Source organism: Bombina bombina, chromosome 7, assembly GCF_027579735.1.
Source record: "Bombina bombina isolate aBomBom1 chromosome 7, aBomBom1.pri, whole genome shotgun sequence".
NCBI classification, from domain to species: domain Eukaryota; kingdom Metazoa; phylum Chordata; class Amphibia; order Anura; family Bombinatoridae; genus Bombina; species Bombina bombina.
The window spans coordinates 269,387,863-269,411,255 of record NC_069505.1 but is presented as its reverse complement, the minus strand read 5'-3'; the positions used below and the strand labels follow the sequence as shown (position 1 = coordinate 269,411,255).

General features: G+C 38.1%; 1 protein-coding gene across 1 annotated transcript in view; it reads left to right on the top strand.

Moving 5' to 3' along the window:
- The window catches only part of CACNA1D (calcium voltage-gated channel subunit alpha1 D), a 764,995-nt gene that overhangs the window by 225,235 nt on the left and 516,367 nt on the right, over positions 1-23,393 (top strand). The gene's annotated exons all lie outside the window — the stretch shown is intronic.

Genomic DNA, 23,393 nt, shown 5'->3' with positions numbered 1-23,393 from the left:
CATTCTACCAAATCAAAGGTGGATATAGATACAGCCATAGAAGGAATTGTGTGTGTGTGGGGAGCTGTACAATTCTGAAACTTAAAAGAAAGCGTTAATAGCGAGGCACTGCAGTATAAATTTGCAGGTAAAAGTAATTAAAGTACATATTATATTTTGTCTCTATCCCATCTTGTTTTATGTCCCTTTAAGAGTATCTTAAAATGGCATGCTCTGTTTAAATAACAAACATTTTATTTTGACAGTCGTGTCTCTTTTTAATTAATGATAAACACTAAGAATAAATAATAAAAATAACATTTAGGTCCCTTTAAATTCTTTCATCATCACAAAATACCTGAAAATGAATTACCAAGAGACCTCATAGGAAGTTTTAAACCCGTTTATTTTATTTATTTATTTTTGCTTCTCACTTACACATCCTGCATTTAATCAAATGCTGCAGTGCTTTTCCTCACTCTCTGCATACCCAGCATGCAGTGCATATTTATATATTTTTCTGTCCCTCATAAAATAAATGTAGGACTCCTTGCAGTACTTGGCATTACTATTCTCTAAACTTCCTTCAATAAGGATCTCAACTTGTTAGCAGTTTACCCTCTTCCTTGTCTTATCAGATCAGAAAAATGTCAACACTCAGATTTTTTTTGCCCGGTCTTTATGTAAATACACTCTAAGAAAGTTAATATTCCTGGAATTCCGGCTCCTCATTGTCTGGCATAAGCCGAGCTTTATTTTATAATATTCTACAAACATAAAAAAGGTTTTGTGTTCTTAACTCTGCTTTCCTTATAACGGATATGTCTTATGACTGAGATTTGGGGGACGTTTTATCAAGCTCCGTATGGAGCTGTTCGCAGCTGTTTCCATGCGAGCCTTCAGGCTCGCCGGAAACAGGAGTTAAGAAGCAGCGGTCTAAAGATCGCTGCTCCTTAACTCGTCCACCACCTGTAAGGCGGCGGACAGCAATCCGCCCAATCGGGTTAATTGACAACGTGCAGGGGGCGGCATTGCACAAGCAGTTCTAGTGAAATGCTTGTGCAATGATAAATACCGACAGCGTATGCTGTCGGCATTTATCGATGTGCGGTGGACATGATCGCTACAGTGGGTCATGTCCGTTCGCACTTTGATAAATCGGCCCGTAGTCTTATTTCTCAGTAATGAGTGTATAAAAATATGATGAAATTTACATTCAACAACTTTCAAGATTTTTTGAATATTTATTATTTATGACCTTTTTTTTTTAAATTTATTTTATAAATGACTAGACTCTAGTAGGGCACAGCTAAAAGGTTAGAATTCCTATGACAATCTATCTACATAACTTATAGCTTATAATTTAATTAATTACATAATAATATTGACATTGAATTACACTTTAAATTATGCATTTCCAGCTCTTAGGAAACAGCAAATTTTATAGAAGTAAGATTATTTTTTTTTAAAGAGACTTAAAGGAACATTAAACCCAAATATGTTCTTTCATGATTCAGACAGAGAATACAAAATTCCAATTTACTTATATTATCTAATTTGCTTCATTATTTAGATATTTTTTGTTAAAGAAATAGCAATGCACATGAGTGAGCCAATCACATAAGGCAAATATGTGCAGCCACCAATCAGAAGCTACTGAGCCTATCTAGATATGCTTTTCAGGAAGGCATATCAAGAGAATGAAGCAAATTAGATAACAGAAGTAAATTAGAAAGTTGTTTTAAATGGTATTCTCGTTCTGAATCATGAAAGAAATTTTTTTTAGATTTAATGTTGCTTTAAATGGTAAATAAATGTTTTTAAAGCAAAAGCAAAGAGTAGACTGAGAATAGTACACATTTATATATACAGTGGGGCAAAAAAGTATTTAGTCAGCGACCAATTGTGCAAGTTCTTCTACTTAAGAAGATGATAGAGGCCTGTAATTTTCATCATAGGTATACCTCAACTATGAGAGACAAAATGTGGAAATCATTGTCTGATTTGGAAAGAATTTATTTGCAAATTATGGTGGAAAATAAGTATTTGGTCAATATCAAAAGTTCATCTCAATACTTTGTATATATCTTTTGTTGGCAATGACAGAGGTCAAACGTTTTCTGTAAGTCTTCACAAGGTTGTCACACACTGTTGCTGGTATGTTGGCCCATTCCTGCATGCAGATCTTCTCTAGAGCAGTGATGTTTTGGGGCTGTCGCTGGGCAACACAGACTTTCAACTCCCTCCAAAGATTTTATATGGGGTTGAGATCTGGAGACTGGCTAGACCACTCCAGGACCTTGAAATGCTTCTTACGAAGCCACTCCTTCGTTGCCCGGGCTGTGTATTTGGGATCATTGTCATGCTGAAAGACCCAGCCATGTTTCATCTTCAATGGCATTGCTGATGGAAGGAGGTTTGCACTCAAAATCTCACGATACATGGCCCCATTCATTCTTTCATGTACACGGATCAGTGGTCCTGTTCCCTTTGCAGAGAAACAGCCCCAAAGCATGATGTTGCCACCCCCATGCTTCACAGTAGGTATGGTGTTCTTTGGTTGCAACTCAGCATTCTTTCTCCTCCAAACACGACGAGTTGTGTTTCTACCAAACAGTTCTACTTTGGTTTCATCTGACCATATGGCATTCTCCCAATCCACTTCTGGATCATCCAAATGCTCTCTAGCATACTTCAGACGGGCCCGGACATATACTGGCTTAAGCAGGGGTACACTTCTGGCACTGCAGGATCTGAGTCCCTGGCGGCGTAGTGTGTTACTGATGGTAGCCTTTGTTACGCTGGTCCCAGCTCTCTGCAGGTCATTCACTAGATCCCCCCGTGTGGTTCTGGGATGTTTGCTCACCGTTCTTGTGATCTTTTTGACCCCACGGGGTGAGATCTTGCGTGGAGCCCCAGATCGAGGGAGATTATAAGTGGTCTTGTATGTCTTCCATTTTCTAATTATTGCTCCCACAGTTGATTTCTTCACACCAAGCTGCTTGCCTATTGCAGATTCAGTCTTCCCAGCCTGGTGCAGGTCTACAATTTTGTTTCTGGTGTCCTTCGACAGCTCTTTGGTCTTCACCATAGTGGAGTTTGGAGTGTGACTGTTTGAGGTTGTGGACAGGTGTCTTTTATACTGATAACAAGTTCAAACAGGTGCCATTAATACAGGTAATGAGTGGAGGACAGAGGAGCCTCTTAAAGAAGAAGATACAGGTCTGTGAGAGACAGAAATCTTGCTTGTTTGTAGGTGACCAAATACTTATTTTCCACCATAATATGCAAATAAATTATTTCCAAATCAGACAATGTGATTGTCTGGATTTGTTTCCACATTTTGTCTCTCATAGTTGAGGTATATGATGAAAAGTGGGAGAACTTGCACAGTTGGTGGCTGACTAAATACTTTTTTGCCCCACTGTATATACAGGGCTTGAAATGTCCAGCGGTCCAGGACGACTTAGAAATTTGACTTTTTTTCTGTCTTTAACATTGAGTGGACTAGTAACTTTTCCCACTGGGCTAGTAGCTTTTAACCCCTGACTAGTAAATTATAATGATATTTTTCCACCCCTGTAAATATATTAGCTGTTAAAATATTGGAGGATGTAAGTTTAAAGTTTCAGTTTCTATAAAGTAATGTTGTAACCTAGGTTTATTTTATCTAATCTCTTCTGCTGAGGACAACTAGGGACAGGTAAAAAAATGCAAACAATGTCTGTGTGGAATATACCATTGTTACTTTAAATCTGGATAATTAAGGTTAATGTAAAATTGTATGTGCCCATTACTTTATAGAAACTCAATGGAATTGTGATTTCACTTTTTTTCACTTTTTGTACACACATAAATAATCAAACTTGTTATATTACAATGCCAAACTGTTTAAAGGAACATGAAACCCACATTTTTCTTTCATGATTCAAGGGGAGCATACAATTATAAACAACTTTCTAATTTACTTATATTATCAAATTTGCTTCATTTTCTTGGTATCCTTTGTTGAAGGAGCAGCACACATAACTGGAATTTTTGAGTGACCCAATGAGAAGAGGCAAATATGTGCAGCCACCAATCAGCAGCAAGCTCCCAGTAGTGCATTGCTGCTCCTGAGCCTGCCTAGTTATGTTTTTCAACAAAGGCTACCAAAAGAACAAAGCAAATTAGATAACAGAAGTAAAGTAAAAAGTTGTTTCAAATTGAATGTTATTTTTGAATTCTGAAATAAAAAATGTGGGTTTCATGTCCCTTTTAATATTAAAGTTTTCGATCTTTCAAATAGGAAGTACAAAGTGGAGAAAACAGCTGAAATATATATATATATATATATATATATATATATATACATTTAATTTATAGATGATATATGTTATATTTATATATATCATATAAACACAACACATAGAAAGGTGATAGTCCCAGGGCCGCGTCAAGGTCTCTTCCTCCAAGAGACCTTGACGTGGTCCTGAACCTATCACTATTTGGCCAAATGCTGTAACTAACTTTATCGTTTGCTTTTAGTCTAGCTGTGTGCTTGCAAGAGAGTGCCAGACTTTCTATATGCTGTAGGCTGTACAACTGTCTGTGAGTGCTGGTGAAATCCCAGGGCTGTAAGTTTTGCAGGGATATAGGAGTGTACCCAGTCTGGTTTGAGAGTACAGTCCATTTCCATGTTTTGTATGTATGTGTATATATTCAAGTAATCAGGTTACTGGAACGTTGACGACAACCATTGACAGTTTCCATTGCTCCACCCACTCTGCTCTGCCTCCAAAGCACTCATTGTAAAACGCACATCAGTGGGTGGAGCTTGGTAGCCATCTCAAAGTGGCCAGAAACAATATTCATTTTAAAATATCTTTTTTTTACCATCCCTGCTGCATGATATAGAAAAGTTGCAGGAGGCTATTTGCAGCTTAATCTAATGTAAGACTTTAAGATGACCAAGGTTTAGACTGTCCCTTTAAGGACTTTTGTAATGTTGCTACTTGTTAAAGATAATTTTCCACTGGTGTTGGTGATGATACTGTCAAATACATATTTATTTAATGTAGGTGATAAATTGTTTGATATCACTAGTGATTAATTAGGTAATTGAGATAATGTGTGATGTCATACAAAGCTCATAATGGGAATTTTAGTTCAGCATTTTCCTTTAATTTATTGTTTGCTACACAGTTGAATAACACCAACAATCCCCATTTTCAGAAACAGCCTTTATTAACATTTTGCTGCCTGGAAAGTACATAATACTTTTCAACTCCCTGTTTATATTTAAAGGGACAGTCATCACCAATATTGTTATTGTTTAAAAAAATAGATAATGCCTTTACTACCCATTTCCCAGCTTTGCACAACTAACATTGTTATATTAATAAACTTTATAACATTTAAACCTCTAAATTTCTACATGTTTCTAAGCCACTGTAGACATCCTCTTAATCACATGCTTTTTTTATTAGATTTTCACAACAGGAGACTGCTAGTTCATGTGGGCCATACAGATAACATTGTGCTCATGCACATGGAGTTGTAGCTGACACTGCACTAATTGGCTAAAATGCAAGTCAATAGATAATAAATTAAAAGTCATGTGATCAGGGGGATGGCAGAAGATGCTTAGATACAAGGTAATCACAAAGGTAAAAAGTATATTAATATAACTCTGTTTTCTGTGCAAAACTGGGAACTGAGTAATAAAGGGATTATCTATCTTTTTAAACAATAACGCTTTAGAGTTGGCTGTCCCTTTAAGCAATTGTAAATGTATCTGCTGCTGAAATATAAGGATAACGATAATGTTTATTTTTTTTCCATCCCAAGAAATTCATTGCTGGGTCAAGATAATTTTGTTTAGAGCATTTTGATAATGTGATTTTTACTAGTGTGCTGTATGTATGGAATTGTATGTAAAAAGAAATGAATATGATATAAAATCATCTGGGTGAGGAATGTAAACCAAGTCGTGTAGAAAGGCCATATTTACCTCAAAAAGGATGTAAGTGTCAGCTGCGATTAATGTGAAACAACCTTTCTGGCCCTTGGGATATGTCCACCTATTACAGTAAATGTGACAGCACAAATTCCTCCCATTCCTACTGAAGTAGATTGTAAACATCACCCTGACATAGCACTGCTGACTATTCTATCACAGCACATAAAAAATGTGACATTTTAATGATGGGAAATGGCATAATACAACCATGTTGTACCAACATTCTTTAACCTTTCCAAACGAGGGACCACTTTTGTTTTATTGTTATTTTTTATGTTGTTGTTGATTGTTTTTATTGCTTGTAAAGTGGGGAGACTATATTTCTGAATTTATATTTATTGAAACAAAAAAATAATCTTTATCGTACCTCCCAAAATGTATTTTCTTCAACAAGGTCTTTATTGTTATATTTATTATTTATTTTATACAGTGATCTGAGTCTTAAAGGGACATTTATTGCAAAAATCTTATGCGCTACTTCACTACAGCTTGTCATTTAGCACTACTGACTCTGCAAGCCTGTTTTTAACATTGTTAAAGGGACAGTATACACCAATTTTCATTTAACTTCATCTAATAGAAACTAATGTAAAGAATAATATGCACAGATACTGATATAAAAATCCAGTATAAAAACCTTTTAAAAACTTAATTAGAAGCTCCCAATTTAACACTGTTAATACGATAAGCCTGGGACACCCACTGAAAGGGGCTGAGAGCAGACTCGCCTCCCCTGCATATGAAAAGACCCTTTATACAAACAGAAGCAGTCTGATGTCTGTAGACATCAGTATACATCTAAAACTTTTGGGCTTGGTTAGAAATCTGAAAATCAGTATAATGTTATTTAAAAATAAGCAAAACTATACATTGTTACAAAAACACTACCAGAGGGACTATATAAATGGATCATCTACAAAACATTTATGCAAAGAAAAATATAGTGTACAATGTCCTTTTAAAGGGACATTGTACTGAAAACATTTTCTCCCATTTATTGTGTTTTCAGATCTATTTTGCATGCTGGGGTGTATAAAATTGTTTACAAATAGATCCTTTACCTCTATTTTCCAATTTGAAATAGCTGTTTTTGCCTCTTGAATTCTCTGCCTAAACTGAAAATGTAATTACATAAGTATTGTCTATAGAAAAGTTATGTAAACATAGCCACTCCCAGTGGAAAGTGGAAGACACAAGTATTAAAATACACATTTCTTTTACCAGATATGACGAGTCCACAGATTTCATCCTTACTTATGGGATTACGCCTCCTGGTCAGCAGGAGGAGGCAAAGAGCACCACAGCAGAGCTGTATATATAGCTCCTCCCTTCCCTCCCACCCCAGTCATTCTCTTTGCCTGTGTTAGTGATAGGAAGAGGTAAAGTGAGGTGTTAGTTTAGATTCAAGAAGTTTTTTATTTTAAAATGGTGCCAGTGAGTACTCTTTTTCTCAGGGAGAAATCGTCAGTCAATAACTTCCCAAGAGGAGTGGAGACATCTTATTTTCTGCCCTGATGTTGATGATCTTAGAAAATGTTATCTAAGATCCTGCTGGTTCCCACAGAGCAGTTGAAGGTAGTGTAAAGAAACATCTTCAGTGTGGAGAACCGTGTCATGCTACAATTAGCATTGAGGTATGTTCAGTCATTTGCTTCTGGGGAGAGATATATCAGAGCAGGCTGACATTATTCCCTGTACTAGGGAGGGGTAATCAGTATGCACTATATAAATGGAAATGGTGTGTCTGGGATTCCCTTTTCTTTTGATTTCTTATCAGTGTGTTTGTGCAGTGACTATTGTTCACTTATGCTTATACTGTGTGGGCTGACGCTGGGAGATGCAGTTTGCTTCTTAAGGGCTGACGTTATTATATTCCTTATAACTGGCTTGGGAGTGTGTGTATAGGAGGGGCACATGGCGTTTTAGTTATTTAAGTTGGGAAACCGACATGTTTTCTTCTTCCCATGCGGGTCTCAGTACGGTTCGAGTTACGCCCACGGTGGGCGGGGCCTAGTTTTGCGCGCTCAGCCGCGCAGTAATCATCCAGATCGGCAGCAAGGTCCTGGGCTCCGGTGTGGCCTAAGTCAGTTTGTACACATAGGGGTACAGAGAGACTTGGGAGCGCTGCTCATGGAGGATCAGTGTGGTCTAAGGGCAGGTAGGCACCGCAACAGGGCTGTGGCGAGGTGCAGGTGCCTGAAGTGTGATAAAAATTTGTATATAGGATAATTGAACAAACGGAGCAGTATTGTTAAGTTAGTTTGTGCACATAAGGGCACTGTTTATGGCTGCAAAAGTTGTTATACCGCTAGCAGAAAAAATGTTGCGCTTTTATTATTTAAAGGTGCAGTAGACTTTTTTATTTAAAATTTTTGACTATATGATTTGACTTCAAAGTTAAATATATCAAGTAAAGAACGACTATTATTACTATTGCTAGTCTGTTTAACATGTCTGAACTTCAGGAAAGTACCTGTTCTATGAGTTTAGATGCCAATGTGGAACCCCTTCTTACTTTTTGTCCCTCATGTACTGAAAGGGCCTTACAATGTAAAGAACAGATTTTCTTTAATGCAAGTATGTCTAAGGATGTTTCTCAGACTGATGAGAATCAGGGTATGCCGTTACTTTCTCCCCAAGCGTCACAACCTTTAACGCCCACCCAAGCAACGCCGTGTTCTTCAACCGCGTCCACTTCATTTACTCTGCAGGATATGGCTGCAGTTATGTCATCTACCCTTACAGAGATTTTATCTAAGTTGCCAGTGTTGTAGGGCAAACGCAGCAGGACAGAAGCTACTCTGATTCCTGAGACTTCTGATGTTTTGATGGCTTTTTCCGATGTACCCTCACAGGGATCTGAATTGAGGGGTTAGGGAACTTCTGTCTGAGGGGGAACTTTCCGACTCGGGAAGTGTGTTACCTCAGATGGACTCGGACGTTATGTCCTTTCGATTTAAGCTTAAACACCTCCGCCTGTTACTTCGGGAGGTTTTAGCTACTCTGGATGACTGTGACTCTATTGTGGTACCACCAGAGAAATTGTGTAAGATGGACAAATACTTAGAGGTGCCTGCTTACTTTAATGTTTTTCCGGTTCCTAAGAGAATCTCGGAAATTATTACGCGGAAATGGGAAAGACCGGGTATCCCGTTCTCACCTTCTCCTAATTTTAAGAAAATATATCCCATAGCTGACACTGTCCGGGACTCTTGGCAAACAGTCCCTAATTTGGAGGGAGCTATATCTACGCTGGCTAAGCGCACAACTATTCCTATTGAGGACAGTTGTTCTTTCAAAGATCCTATGGATAAAAAGTTGGAGGGTCTTCTAAAAAAGTTATTTATTCATCAGGGTTTTCTTTTACAACCGACGGCCTGCATCGTACCAGTTACAACTGCGGTGGCCTTCTGGTTTGACGCCTTAGAAGAGTCTCTTAAGACTCCTTTAGAGGAAATTTTAGATAGAATTAAGGCTCTTAAGCTGGCTAATTCTTTTATTACGGATGCCGCCTTTCAGATTGCCAAATTGGCAGCTAAAAATGCTGGATTTGGCATTTTAGCACGTAGAGCGTTATGGTTAAAATCTTGGTCTGTTGATGTGTCATCTAAGTCAAAGTTTTTGGCTATTCCTTTCAAAGGAAAGACCCTATTCGGGCCTGACTTGAAAAAAATAATTTCTGACATTACGGGAGGTAAGGGTCATCTCCTACCTCAGGATAAAGCAGCTAAACTGAGGGGTAAACAGAATAATTTTCATTCCTTTCGAAATTTCAAAGGAGTCCCCTCTCCTCCTTCCACTAAACAGGAAGGGAATTTTGCCCAAGCCAAGTCTGTCTGGAGACCCAACCAGGTTTGGAACAAAGGTAAACAACCCAAGAAGCCCGCTGCTGCTCCCAAGACAGCATGAAGGGGCAGCCCCCGATCCGGGACCGGATCTAGTAGGGAACAGACTTACTTTCTTTACCCAGGCTTGGATAAGAGATGTTCAGGACCCCTGGACACTGGAGATCGTGTCCCAAGAGTATCAACTGGAATACAAAAATTCTCTACCAAGGGGGAGATTTCTTCTTTCACGATTGTCTGTAGACCAGATAAAAAGAGAGACGTTCTTATGTTGTGTAAAAGACCTCTCTGCTATAGGAGTAATCCGTCCCGTTCCAATACTGGAACAGGGGCAGGGGTTTTACTCAAATCCTTTCGTGGTCCCCAAAAAAGAGGACATGTTTCAACCCATTTTAGATCTAAAAAGTCTAAACAAGTTTCTCAGAGTCCCATCCTTCAAGATGGAGACTATTCGAACAATTCTGCCATTGATCCAGGAGGGTCAATATATGACTACCGTGGACTTGAAGGATGCATATCTTCATATTCCTATCCACAAAAATCATCACCAGTTCCTAAGGTTTGCCTTCCTGGACAAACATTTTCAGTTTGTGGCTCTTCTCTTCGGGTTGGCCATAGCACCCAGGATCTTCACAAGACGATATTCTGATCCAGGCGTCATCTTACCAACTGACAAAATCTCATACAGACATGGTTCTGTCCTTTCTGAGGACTCACGGGTGGAAGGTGAATCTAGAAAAGAGTTCACTAATTCCACAGACAAGGGTTCCTTTCTTGGGAACTCTAATAGATTCTATATCCATGAAAATTTTCTTGACGGAAGTCAGAAGGTTAAAGATTCTGAATACATGCTGAGCCCTTCAGTCCAATCCTCGACCATCGGTGGCTCAGTGCATAGAGGTGATTGGATTGATGGTGACGGCAATGGACATCATTCCGTTTGCTCGCTTTCATCTCAGACCACTACAACTGTGCATGCTCAGGCAGTGGAATGGAGATTATGCAAATTTGTCTCCTCAAATAAATCTGGATCAGGATACAAGAGACTCTCTTCTTTGGTGGTTGTCGCCGGATCATCTGTCCCAAGGGACGTGCTTCCGCAGACCCTCTTGGATGATAGTGACAACAGACGCCCGTCTACTAGGCTGGGGTGCGGTCGGGAATTCTCTGAAGGCTCAGGGATTGTGGACTCGGTCGGAGTCTCTACTTCCAATCAATATTCTGGAATTGAGAGCAATATTCAATGCGCTTCAGGCTTGGTCTCAGTTGGCTTTGGCCAAATTCATCCGATTTCAGTCGGACAACATCACGACTGTGGCTTACATCAATCATCAGGGAGGAACGAGGAGTTCCTTAGCGATGACAGAAGTTTCCAAGATAATTCGGTGGGCGGAAGCTCACTCTTGTTATCTGTCAGCAATCTACATCCCAGGAGTGGACAACTGGGAAGTGGACTTTTTAAGCAGACAGTAGTTTCATCTGGGGAGTGGGAACTCCATCTGGAGGTCTTTGGCACCCTGATTCTCAGATGGGGCAGACCGGAATTGGATCTGATGCCATCTCGTCAGAATGCCAAGCTCCCAAGATACGGATCCAGATCAAGGGATCCTCAGGCCGAACTGATAGATGCCTTGGCAGTGCCTTGGTCGTTCAACCTAGCTTATGTGTTTCCACTGTTTGCTCTCCTTCCCCGGGTGATTGCACTGATCAAACAGGAGAGGGCTTTGATAATTCTAATCGCTCCTGCATGGCCTCGCAGCACTTGGTATGCCGATCTGGTGGACATGTCCTCTCTGCCGCCGTGGAAGCTTCCATTGAGGCAGGACCTTCTCATTCAGGGACCCTTCCATCATCCGAATCTAGTTTCTCTGCAGCTGACTGCTTGGTGATTGAACGCTTTTATCTAAGCCGGGGTTCTCTGATTCGGTCATTGATACTTTGATTCAGGCACGTAAGCCTGTCACTAGAAAGATCTACCATAAGATATGGCGTAAATATCTTTATTGGTGCGAATCCAAGGGCTACTCATGGAGTAGAGTTAAGATTCCCAGGATTTTATCTTTTCTCCAAGAAGGATTGGAGAAAGGGTTGTCAGCAAGTTCCTTAAAGGAACACATTTCTGCTTTGTCGATTTTACTACACAAGCGTTTGGCAGATGTTCCAGACGTTCAGTCTTTTTGTCAGGCTCTGACTAGAATCAAGCCTGTGTTTAGACCAATTGCTCCACCCTGGAGTTTGAATTTAGTTCTTAATGTTCTTCAAGGGGTTCTGTTTGAACCCATGCATTTCATAGATATTAAGTTGTTATCTTGGAAGGTTTTGTATTTGGTTGCTATTTCTTCTGTTCGTAGAGTTTCTGAGCTTTCAGCGTTACAATGTGACTCTCCTGATCTTATTTTCCATTCTGTTAAGGTGGTTTTACGTACCGAACCAGGTTTCCTTCCTAATATTGTTTCAAATAAGAATGTTAAACAGGAAATTGTTGTTCCTTCATTGTGTCCTAATCCTTCTTCTAAGAATGAGCGTCTGTTGCATAACTTGGACGTGGTCCGTGCCCTGAAGTTTTACTTGCAAGCGACTAAAGATTTTCATCAATCATCTTCATTATTTATTGTTTTTTCTGGAAAGCTTAGGGGGCCAGAAAGCTATGGCTACCTCTCTTTCTTTTTGGCTGAAGAGTATCATCCGTCTGGCATATGAGATTGCTGGACAGCAGCCTCCTGAAAGAATTACGGCTCATTCCACTAGGGCTGTGGCTTCTTCATGGGCATTTAAAAACGATGCTTCTGTTGAACAGATTTGCAAGGCTGCAACTAGGTCGTCTCTTCACACTTTTTCCAAATTTTCCAAATTTGATACTTTTGTTTTATCTGAGGCTGGTTTTGGGAGAAAGGTTCTTCAAGCAGTGGTGCCTTCCGTTTAGGTTCCTGTCTTGTCCCTCCCTTTCATCCGTGTCCTATAGCTTTGGTATTGAATCCCATAAGTAAGGATGAAATCCGTGGACTCGTCATTTCTGGTAAAAGAAAAGGAAATTTATGCTTACCTAATAAATGTATTTCTTTTACGATATGATGAGTCCACGGCCCACCCTGTCATTTCTAAGACAAGTATTTACTTATTTTTGTTAAACTTCAGTCACCTCTGCACCTTTGGCTTTTCCTTTCTCTTCCTAACTTTGGTTGAATGACTGGAGTGGGAGGGAAGGGAGGAGCTATATATAAAGCTCTGCTGTGGTGCTCTTTGCCTCCTCCTGCTGACCAGGAGGCGTAATCCCATAAGTAAGGATGAAATCTGTGGACTCGTCATATCGTAAAAGAAATAAATTTATCAGGTAAGCATTAATTTCCTTTTTTCTCTCTAAGGGTCTTATAATTAAAAACTGTCCACGTTGAAAGAAATTGCGTAGAATCTTTGAGGGCTTTGTTTTGAGCATTTTATTGCAATGTAGATAGATCAAGATTAGCAACTCTCAAGCTAAAATGTTCCTTTCTAGAGTGGAGAGCTTTTGATCATCAGAACCTATGTATGGTGCTCTGGTATATGGACAGGGATAAGATAAGGAAGCATTTGTGTGTATAGAGTGATATGATAAGGAGCTTACCTCATGTTAATGCGTTGTGGTTTAAAAGAGTAAAAACAGCTATTTTGTATACAAAAATAAACATAAAGGAATAATTTCCAATACATTTCAAACTGTTTTTATAAGAAATAGTGGAGTCCCCAGAAATTTGTTCTTGGTGGAGGGGGTATTTTCAGTTGACCCACCAGTGATTTGTAGGTGGAGAGACAACGGGAAGGTGAGGCTGGGCATGTTGTGCGCAATGTCAGATGTATCCTGGGTGTTAAAAGACGTGTCATGGATGGGATTAAGTGTGCACTGGCGGGGCTACGCATTTCACAGGCGGGACCAGCAGGAGCTGTTGCACTCCAGGGACAGAGTGGTGGTGGGAAGCCACCATTAGGGGAGCACATTGGGGGGGCAGCCATTTTTCTGGGTGGGGGGGCTAGTACCTCCCCTGGCCATGCCACTGATAAAAAGTGATTGGAACAGATTAAGGGTAACGTACAGCTCTTGAGCTGCAGACAACTGCTGACCCAGAGCGGACTGTGTCCCATGAGCAGCGGTAGATGCACAATTTGTTATTTTTTTTAACTATATCGACTCTTTAAAAATACCATCCCTGCCAGTAAGTTGCCTTTTTGTGGGGGAGCCCTATATACAAGCAATATCACACAATATAGGTCAACACGATGCTTTCAAAATGACAACTTTATGTTCAAAGCAAACCATCTGGTAAGCCTTGTTATTTGTATATCCCTAGAGAAGGGCGGTGGTTCCAAAGGTGCCCAGACTCCCAGCTTAAAGGGACATTTGTACACTAGATTTTCTTTGCATAAATGTTTTGTAGATGATCCATTTATTTAGCCCATCTTGGTTTTTTTTGTAACTATGTATAGTCTTGCTTATTTTTTAATAAAGAAAATTATAGAATAGATGAGATGGCGCTAAAATAGCTGGATAAAACACCACACCTATTTATAAAGTGTAAATATATAAAAATCTTAATTATCAACAAATGTATAGAAACACTGGGTTAATATTATAAAATTATTTATTATCTAACATAAAATCAAATGAATTATATTGTATACAAGTAAAATCTTGAAAATCTCGAAAATCACTTAATTACAGTAGGGACGTCTCCCCAATTGTAACCAAATTGCCACCTTAATGTCCGTTATGGAAATCCGTTTCAACTTTATATTGTGTTATTCCCAGATAAACAATGTCTCAAATTGTTTCAAAGATGATAATTAAAAGGCATAGATAAGACTTCAATTGCTATACTAGTAGACATATGTAATATTAAAAACAATCCCAGGATAATTGAGGATATCCTTGTGTTATAAACAGCCAAAAATGACCAAGTTCACAAAGCTTCAATAATAGGGCACTTTCTCCGCTCTTTATTATGTAGCTTGATCGGTCTAATTCAAAAGTCAGGAGCTGATCTTAGCTGCATCCAGCAGGTCCGTTCTTACGGTACAATTTTCGCTCTGCTGACTGCTCAAAAACAAATTGTTACCTTTTAGATTCTTAGCGTGTGTCCGTGACTATTGTGCTCCAATCTGTATCTGACATTACCTGCGTCTGTTGCAGGTCTATCCTTCCAACTCAGTTGTGGTCTTTTAGAAGGCTCAGAAGCCCGGTGGTCTGTGTCTGGTATTTACCTGCGTCTGTAGCAGGTCTGTCCTCCCAGCACAGCTATATTCTTGTGAAAGGCTCAGAAGCCTGATAATCACCGTGGTCGTGTGCTTGTATGTATCCGCTTTTTTGAAAAGAAAAGTCCTGCACTTAGCGTGTATCACGCGCGGTTCAGCTAGGTACCTAGATATGATATAAAGCAGAAAAAGTTTGTTCTTTTGACAGGATAATCAGCTGTTTTTTCTACGCGTTTCACCCGTTCCTCTGGGCTTTTTCAAGATAAACAGCTGATCCTTGAACTCCAGTTTAAAATCTGTTCCTTTGCTATTATTGGTTGAATATTTAATTGTCTTCTCCTTAAGGTAGATTTTCTTTTTATGTGAAATCCTTTGTGTGAAGGAATGGATCCCAGCAAATTTTCACTATAAGGTGGTATATGGTTTGTTGTTAAAAGGTGGCAAATGGTGATAGTATTTACATGAATATATCACAATGGTTTCAAATAAATATATTATTAAAATTAGATTGTTTAAAAGCTTTACATTGATTCTAAAAATAGAGGATTATTTTACTATTAAATTAATTATATTAAATATGGGTATGTATAAGATTATATATTAAAACCTTAAGATAGATATCTTAATAGTTCTTATAATCTATATATTTGTTTGATACTATCTATTCGTATCTATTAAATATATAATTTTTCATAAGGCGAAATGGGTTTATTTAGGTCCCCAAAAAAGGGGACAAATCCATTTCTGAGTTTAATTCTCTTGGATAAAGGGTATCTAATTTATATATTATCTCTGATTCCTTTCTTAGGAGTTTTTGTTCAAAATTTCCTCCTCTCCAGTTTCCCTTAACTGTACATATACCCCAGTATTTGAAATGTTTTAAATTATTGTCATGGACCTCCCTAAAATGTTTATATAGGTGTGTTATTTTTTAATAACATTGTACTGATTGTCAGACTCCTAACCAAGCCCCAAAGTATCAGATGTAGACTGAAGTCTACAGATTTCTGCTGCTCCTATTTAGCAACAGTGCTAAACTTGGAGCTTGTAAGTAAGTTTTTGAAAGGTATTACATTGGATTTTTAGATCAGCATCTGTGCATATTCTTCTTTATAGTAGTGTCTATTACATGTAGATATATAAAATGAATGTATACTGTCCCTTTAAAAAGCTTTCACCTGTACAATTAGTAATTATTTTCTTTTCTAAACTAAATTGTTCCTGAGATGCCATTTTAATATACAAAGTTTATCTTTTCTAAACTGAATCCAACAATAGTGATGCAAGGGTGATCTTGTTTTAATAACAAGCGGAGAACAGGAGCAAGTGTAACTGTTCAGAACACAGAGTTCTTCAGTTGCCATCCAGCTGGTGAGACCAGTCCTAGCAGCTCGAGTGTCTGAGTAATGCTGCATAATTAATTATGTCAATGTTAAGTCAATTAGATTAGTTTTTTTTTAATTGGTTGCTTTATCTGAATAATGAAAGGGCCACTAAAGTCAAATTAAAGTTTCACGATTGAGATAAAACATGCAATTTAAAAAAAAACAACAACTTTCTAATGTGCCTCCATTAACAAATTGTGCCCATTCTTTTTAAATGCACAATTTCTGAGGCTACAGCTCCTACTGAGCATGTGCAAAATTGCACAGTATATAAGTTTATGCATTTTGTGATAGGCTGATGTCTGTCACATGGTAATATGTTTATGCATTTTGTGAAAGGCTGATGTCTGTCACATGGTAATACGTTTATGCATTTTATGATAGGCGAATGTCTGTCACATGGTAATACGTTTATGCATTTTGTGATAGGCTGATGTCTGTCACATGGTACAGGAGGAGGGTACATTGTATTATCTTTAAATTTGCCAGAAACTATTTGCTACTGCTCATTTCATATTCAAAATAAGTACATTGTCTTTTTATTGTGTATTTGTCAATTATTCAATTCTACTATATTTAGTAGTCCTATAATTTTGGTTTTCATGTCCCTTTAAACAACTTAAAGGGATACTGAACCCAAATTGTTTCTTTCTTTATTCAGATAGATCATGCATTTTTAAGCAACTTTCTAATTTACTCCTTTTATAAAAAAATCGTTCTCTTGCTATCTTTTTTGAAAAGCAAGAATGTAAGCTAAATGTAGCCACCAATCAGCAAGCACTATCCAGGATGCTGAACCAAAAATGGGCTGGTCCCTTAGCTTAGATTCCTGCTTTTTCAAATAAAGATAGCAAGAGAATGAAGAAAAAATGATAATAGGAATAAATTAGAAATTTGCTTAAAATTGCTGCTCTATCTGAATCATGAAATAAAAAATTGGGTTTAGTATCCCTTTAAAGCAGAAGATTGCTGTATTCACTAAAACATGACATTCATTATTAATAGATTTCTTATGTCTGATTCCATCAAACGTGGGGGGGAAACACAATCTGCAATGAACCGTTCTAAGTCTATCCCACTGGTGTTTGTAGACTGGTTACATGCAGTTTAAAGTGTATTATTCTCTTGTGATATAAGATGTTATTTATTTATAACATTATTCTTTCTGCTTTATGAGTGAGCAGGCTACTTTTTAGCAAATCTTAAAAAACACATTCCCCAAAAACTTTATCAACATATTTATAAAAGTTAAAACTCTAGATTTAATAGCAGTTAGAACATTAACTGAGAACTTATGTTCAAAAAAACTGCTCATTGATTTTAATGACACATTATATTTACAATTGTTATGCATACTGTATAATGAAATCAAAAAATAAAAATAAAAAAGTTGTCAATGTAACAAATTGGAAAAAAAAAATGCATTCTTTTACTTTTTTAATTAATAAAACTGTAGCTGTGAAGTTAGTTAGCCCATGAGCAACCCTCTGCCTGGGAGATAACAAGTGGTATTCTGCTGTAGGCATTGGTGATGCATATTATGCTTTGTCTTTGTGCATCTAAATCCATTGCCCAGCTCATAGTATAGCAGACTTACCTGCAGAACAATCGCCTAATTCAAGACAAAAAAATCCTATAACAAGCCGTGAACAAAAATAATTCCCTAGAACAGGGCTTGACAAACCCAGGAGCCAGTGAGATACTGGTTTTAGAACTTTGCCCTTGGCTCTCAACTTTTTGGGATATTCTCCATATATACAAATACCACTGTCTGGCTCCTAAACTTATGTCTAGCTCTTAAATATACTTATTGACTCCTAATTTTTAAACACATTTGTTGACTCCTGCCCTAAAAGGTAACCTACACTCTGGAAATTTATCAAAATGTAAATGGCCCTTGTAGTATAGGTGTTACCAGAGGGCTTAGGGAAGGGTCTTAGATGAGAGTCCAATCATCATTATTATTATTATTATCAGCTCTTTGTAGAGCAGGTTAGTAACCATGGTTACTAATTAGCCGTTTACTTCACCTGCATACTGGTTCAGCTATAATGAAAACCTGACCTGTTGAGGGTACGTGAGGACCGCGGTTGAGAAACACTGCTCTATATACAGCATGAAAGTTTAATTATGACTTTACTACCCCTTTAATCTAGGTTATAGTTTTCACAAAGGAACTGTAATAGTTTAAAGTGCCATAAAACATGTTGAGATCTGCGCATATCCTAAAAGGGCGAATTAAGTAAAAAATAGTTTGCATAAAAAACATTGTTGGCAAGTATTTTCAAATAATTTTAAAAAATAAGCAAAATTAGTTACATAGCCATGCTGTCTGGAGTAGTCTGATCCACCCTCAGTGTTTAGCAGCAGAAACACAACTTCAACTGAGTTCACCGCAGCTTATTTGCTTCTAGGCAGCTCCAGCAGATAAAGAGTGTTATAGTCTTGCATTCTACCAAACAAAGGTGGAGATAGATACAGTCATAGAAGGAATTGTGTGTGGGGAGATAGAGCTGTACAATTCGGAAACTTAAAGGGTTAATGGCGAGGCACTGCAGTATAAATTTGCAGGTAAAGTAATTAAAGTACATATTATTATATTTTGTCTCTATCCCAACTTGTTTTATGTCCCATTAAATTCAGGGTCACAGTTTGTTGTGCATAATTAACACTACTTAAACATATGAAGATAAGTGAATGCTGGGCGATATTTAAATGATTCATAATGATAGTTTGTAGTAACCCGCAGAAGTTGTCTTGTTATGAAAATCTCCCCTCCTCCTTTTAATAATGTACATTTTTGTTTCTGTGTCAGTTAATATTTGCTCATTTTGTTCTAGCGTTGTTAATGTTTTTCCTTTTTGTTCTGCCTGAGCTTCCTGCCTGGAGCTACTTGACTTCCCATTCGTTGTGAGCTCTTTATATGAAGTCTCACGTCCACTGTAATGTAAAGCATAATCAGAATGTTCATTATAAATGTACTTAGGTTTTTCTAATGTTTCCTACTTCATTTTACATTAGAAGCAATAGATATTTTACCATTTATGATTTACCGTCTAATTGTATTCAAAGTATTCAGTGATATGCTTTGTTAAAGGGACGGTCTGGTCCTTATACTCAATGTGACAGTAAACAAATAAATATACCATGCATATGAAAGAGTTAAACATGGTAAAACTGTTGTGTCTGCATGCAAAGAAAAATATAATTTTAAAGGGACATGAGAGTAAAAATGAAAGGTTCATAGTTTAGATACAGTATGTTTTTAAGTCTTTTCATTTTACCTCTATTATAACATTTACTTTGTCCTCCAGGCTCCTGGTATTCTTTTTTTTAGATAAATACCTAGGTAGACTCCGAAGCAGCTATGTACAAGTTTGATCTAGCTTGTGATTGGTGGCTATGCATATGCCTTTTCTCATTGGCTTATTAGATGTGTCCCAGTAGTGCATTGCTGCTCTGGAGAAGTTCATAGAACGGGCATGAAGGAATAGAGCTATATACAGTAAATAAAGCTTAAGTATTATTCAACATACTTCCCTCCTGAAAATGAACACACTTGTCACATCAGTGCTTCAACATCTTTAAAGGGACACTCAAGTCAAAATTAAACTTTCATGATTCAGACAGAGCAGCAATTTGAAACAACTTTCCTATTTACTTCCATTAACAAAATGTGCACAGTCTGAGCATGTGCAAGAATTCACAGAATATGCATTTGTTATTGGCAGATGGCTGTCACATGATACAAGAGCAGTGGAAATAGACATAACTTTGAAAATGGTCAGAAATAAATCTACTACTCATTTAAAGTTCAGAGCAAGTGCTATTGCATTGTCTTTTTATCATGCATTTGTTGTTTATGCAAAGCGACTATTTACTGGTCCTTTAACTCTTTGAGATAAAAGTACTTTGCTGGTTTTTACACACAGTCTAGGCTGATACATTGCCCAGCAAGAATACACCTTCCCATGGTGTTTACTCTTTAATTCTTCCTTCAACTCAATCACTAGTGATGAATAATATGCAGCATTAACAGTAGAACCCTTTGCAAGTAGTTTGAAAGGATTACATTGTCCAAGTCTCAAAGCATTAAGCCACAATTTTTCCCACAGACTTCTCTGACCTGAACTTGTTTGGTTAAAGAGGGGCACTCAACCTTGGTGCTCTAGAGGTTTTGGAACTACATTTCCCATTATGCTCAGACATTGCAGTGCTCTGCAGGTCGCGAGTGGTACTTCTACTCTGTGTTTAACCTCTTTGCATGTTATTTTTGACTATTATGGACCTTTAATTACCTATGTTACATGCACAATTTATAGCAGTTTGCATTTAGAGATGAATGAAAGGCACATTTCTTTCTTTCCATTGGTGAAACTACAGGGGGTGCAGAGGTCGCAATTGTGACTGGGCCCAGCTTAAAAAAAAAACAACAACATTTTTTTAATAAAAATCGTTGACCTGCCACTGCCTGCACTGATATCATGTGAGTGTGACATGATGATTCACTAGTGTCTCTGATAACAGGGGTTAGTCTTTCTGTTTTACCCCTTGGTGTTTATGTGTATGTGTGTATGTATGTATGTGACTGTGTGTGTATTTATGCATGTATATGTGTATGTTTGTGGAACCAGCAAATTACAGACCTTGTTACTACAGCATGGGGGGGGGAGGGGGTAAACAGTGTCACTATACAGTACCACTATATACAGTACGGGGGGGCTGGGCCATGTCACAGATTACTGTGGTCACTTTATAAAGTACTGGGGCAGGTAGGGTCAGGCCAGCCATCTCACCGGCAGATTACAGACTGTGTCACTGACTCACTATATACAGTACTGGTGGTTTAAACAGTATTACTATATACAGTATGGGGGGCTGGACCATGTCACAGATTACTGTGGTCACTTTATAAAGTACTGGGGCAGGTAGGGTCAGGCCAGCCATCTCACCGGCAGATTACAGACTGTGTCACTGACTCACTATATACAGTACTGGTGGATTAAACAGTGTCACTATTGCTAGGGTTGCCACCCGTCCCTTAAAATACAGAACACTTATAAGTTACACATGCTGCAGGGTGTGCAGGGAGGAATAGGAATAGTGCTGTCCAGAAACACACCCGGCACACCCTGCAGCATGTGTAACTCATAAGTGTCCAGGAAAAAACTACTATATACAGTAATAGGCGGTCAGACCATCTCACAAACTGTGGGCACAGGGTACCTCTTTTTGCAGACATGTAATCTGATTCACATTTTTTTTCTGTGTTAAATGTAAAAAAAAAAAAGAAGATATGTATCAAATTCACTTTTTTTTTGGGGGGGGGGGGCCTTCTTAGGTTCTTGCACCTGGGCCCTGTGGTTTCTAGTTACGCCTCTGTTTCTTTCATTCTGTTTCTCAGTCTCTTGCTTTCTCTCTCTTTGTCTCTCGTTTGGTCTCCTCTCTCTTTTTTCCCATTTCTCTCTTTCTTTTCTTAAAAAAAGTATTCTCACTATCCCCATGAATTATCCTCTATTCTTAAAGAAACACGGAAATTAAAACATTCAGATAAAGTTTAACATTTTAAACAACTTTTGAATTTACTTCTGATTGCACATTTTGTCTGACTTAAAGGGACATGAAACCCAATTTTTTTTTCTTTTGTGATTGCATGCAATTTTAAACAACGTATCAATTTATTTCTATGACCTAATTTGTTTAGTTCTCTTGGTATACTTTGTTGAAAAGCATATTTAGCATATTGAGGAGCTGTTGATTGGTGGCTGCACATATTGGGGCATATGTATCAAGCTCCGTATGGCCCCTGTTTCTGGCGAGTCATCAGACTCGCCAGAAACAGCAGTTATGAAGCAGCGGTCACAAAGACCGCTGCTCCATAAGCTGTCCGCCTGCTCTGAGCAGGCGGACAGACATCGCCGGAAATCAACCCGATCGAGTACGATCGGGTTGATTGACACCCCCCTGCTGGCGGCCGATTGGCCGCGTGTCTACATTGGGTGGCGTTGCACCAGCAGCTCTTGTGAGCTGCTGGTGCAATGCTGAATACGGCGAGCGTATTGCTCGCCGTATTCAGCAAGGTCTGGCGGACCTGATCCGCAGTGTCGGATCAGGTCCGCCAGCCCTTGATAACTGGAGGCCATTGGCTCACTCATGTGCATTGCTGTTTCTTCAACAAAATATAATGAGAGAAGGAAACAACATATATTGATGAAGTAAATTGGAAAGATGTTTACAATTGTATTCTCTATCAAAATCATGAAAGAAAAAAAATTAGGTTTCATGTCCCTTTAAAATGGTTGGAATCCACAATCTTTTATGTATTTGAAGAGGGTTTTTTTTTTTTCTCTCAGAAAATAGAGTTGCTGCTTTATAGGATAAACCAAATATTTACATGATGTTGCTTCCTTTTGGTTTTGCCCCAGGTGGAATGGAATCTGACATATTTGTTAATATATTAAAAGAAATGAATGAATTTTAACTGCACTACTCATAGAACGTAAAGTCCTATCTGCATGAGTGCACTGACCTACTTCTAACTTTCATGTTGAATTAATAGTCACTCATAACTTTAGGGAGAGTAGCCGACACCAGATTAGTTTAGCAGGTTTGCAGCCCTGTCGCTTTCTACTCTAGAGTGTGAATGCTTTGGGTTTTCACGCTTTCTAAATTACATTATATAAAATATATAGTGTAGAGGAAGTGAGATGTACAAAAATGACTTCATTGTCTTTGCTTGCTGAAATGCTTTATTGTACCATACGTTTTGGACCTATTAAAGTATCTTTTTTATTTGACTAGTTTAAAAACTCAGACAAGAGATTGCAATAAAGTGTATACATTTCTATATTCCTTGGCATGCTTCAGTGATTTCATTCTTATGGAGATATAAACTCATGTTTTACATATGCATAGTTAAAATCAGCAATTAAAGGGACAGTGTACAGTAAAACTGGTTTC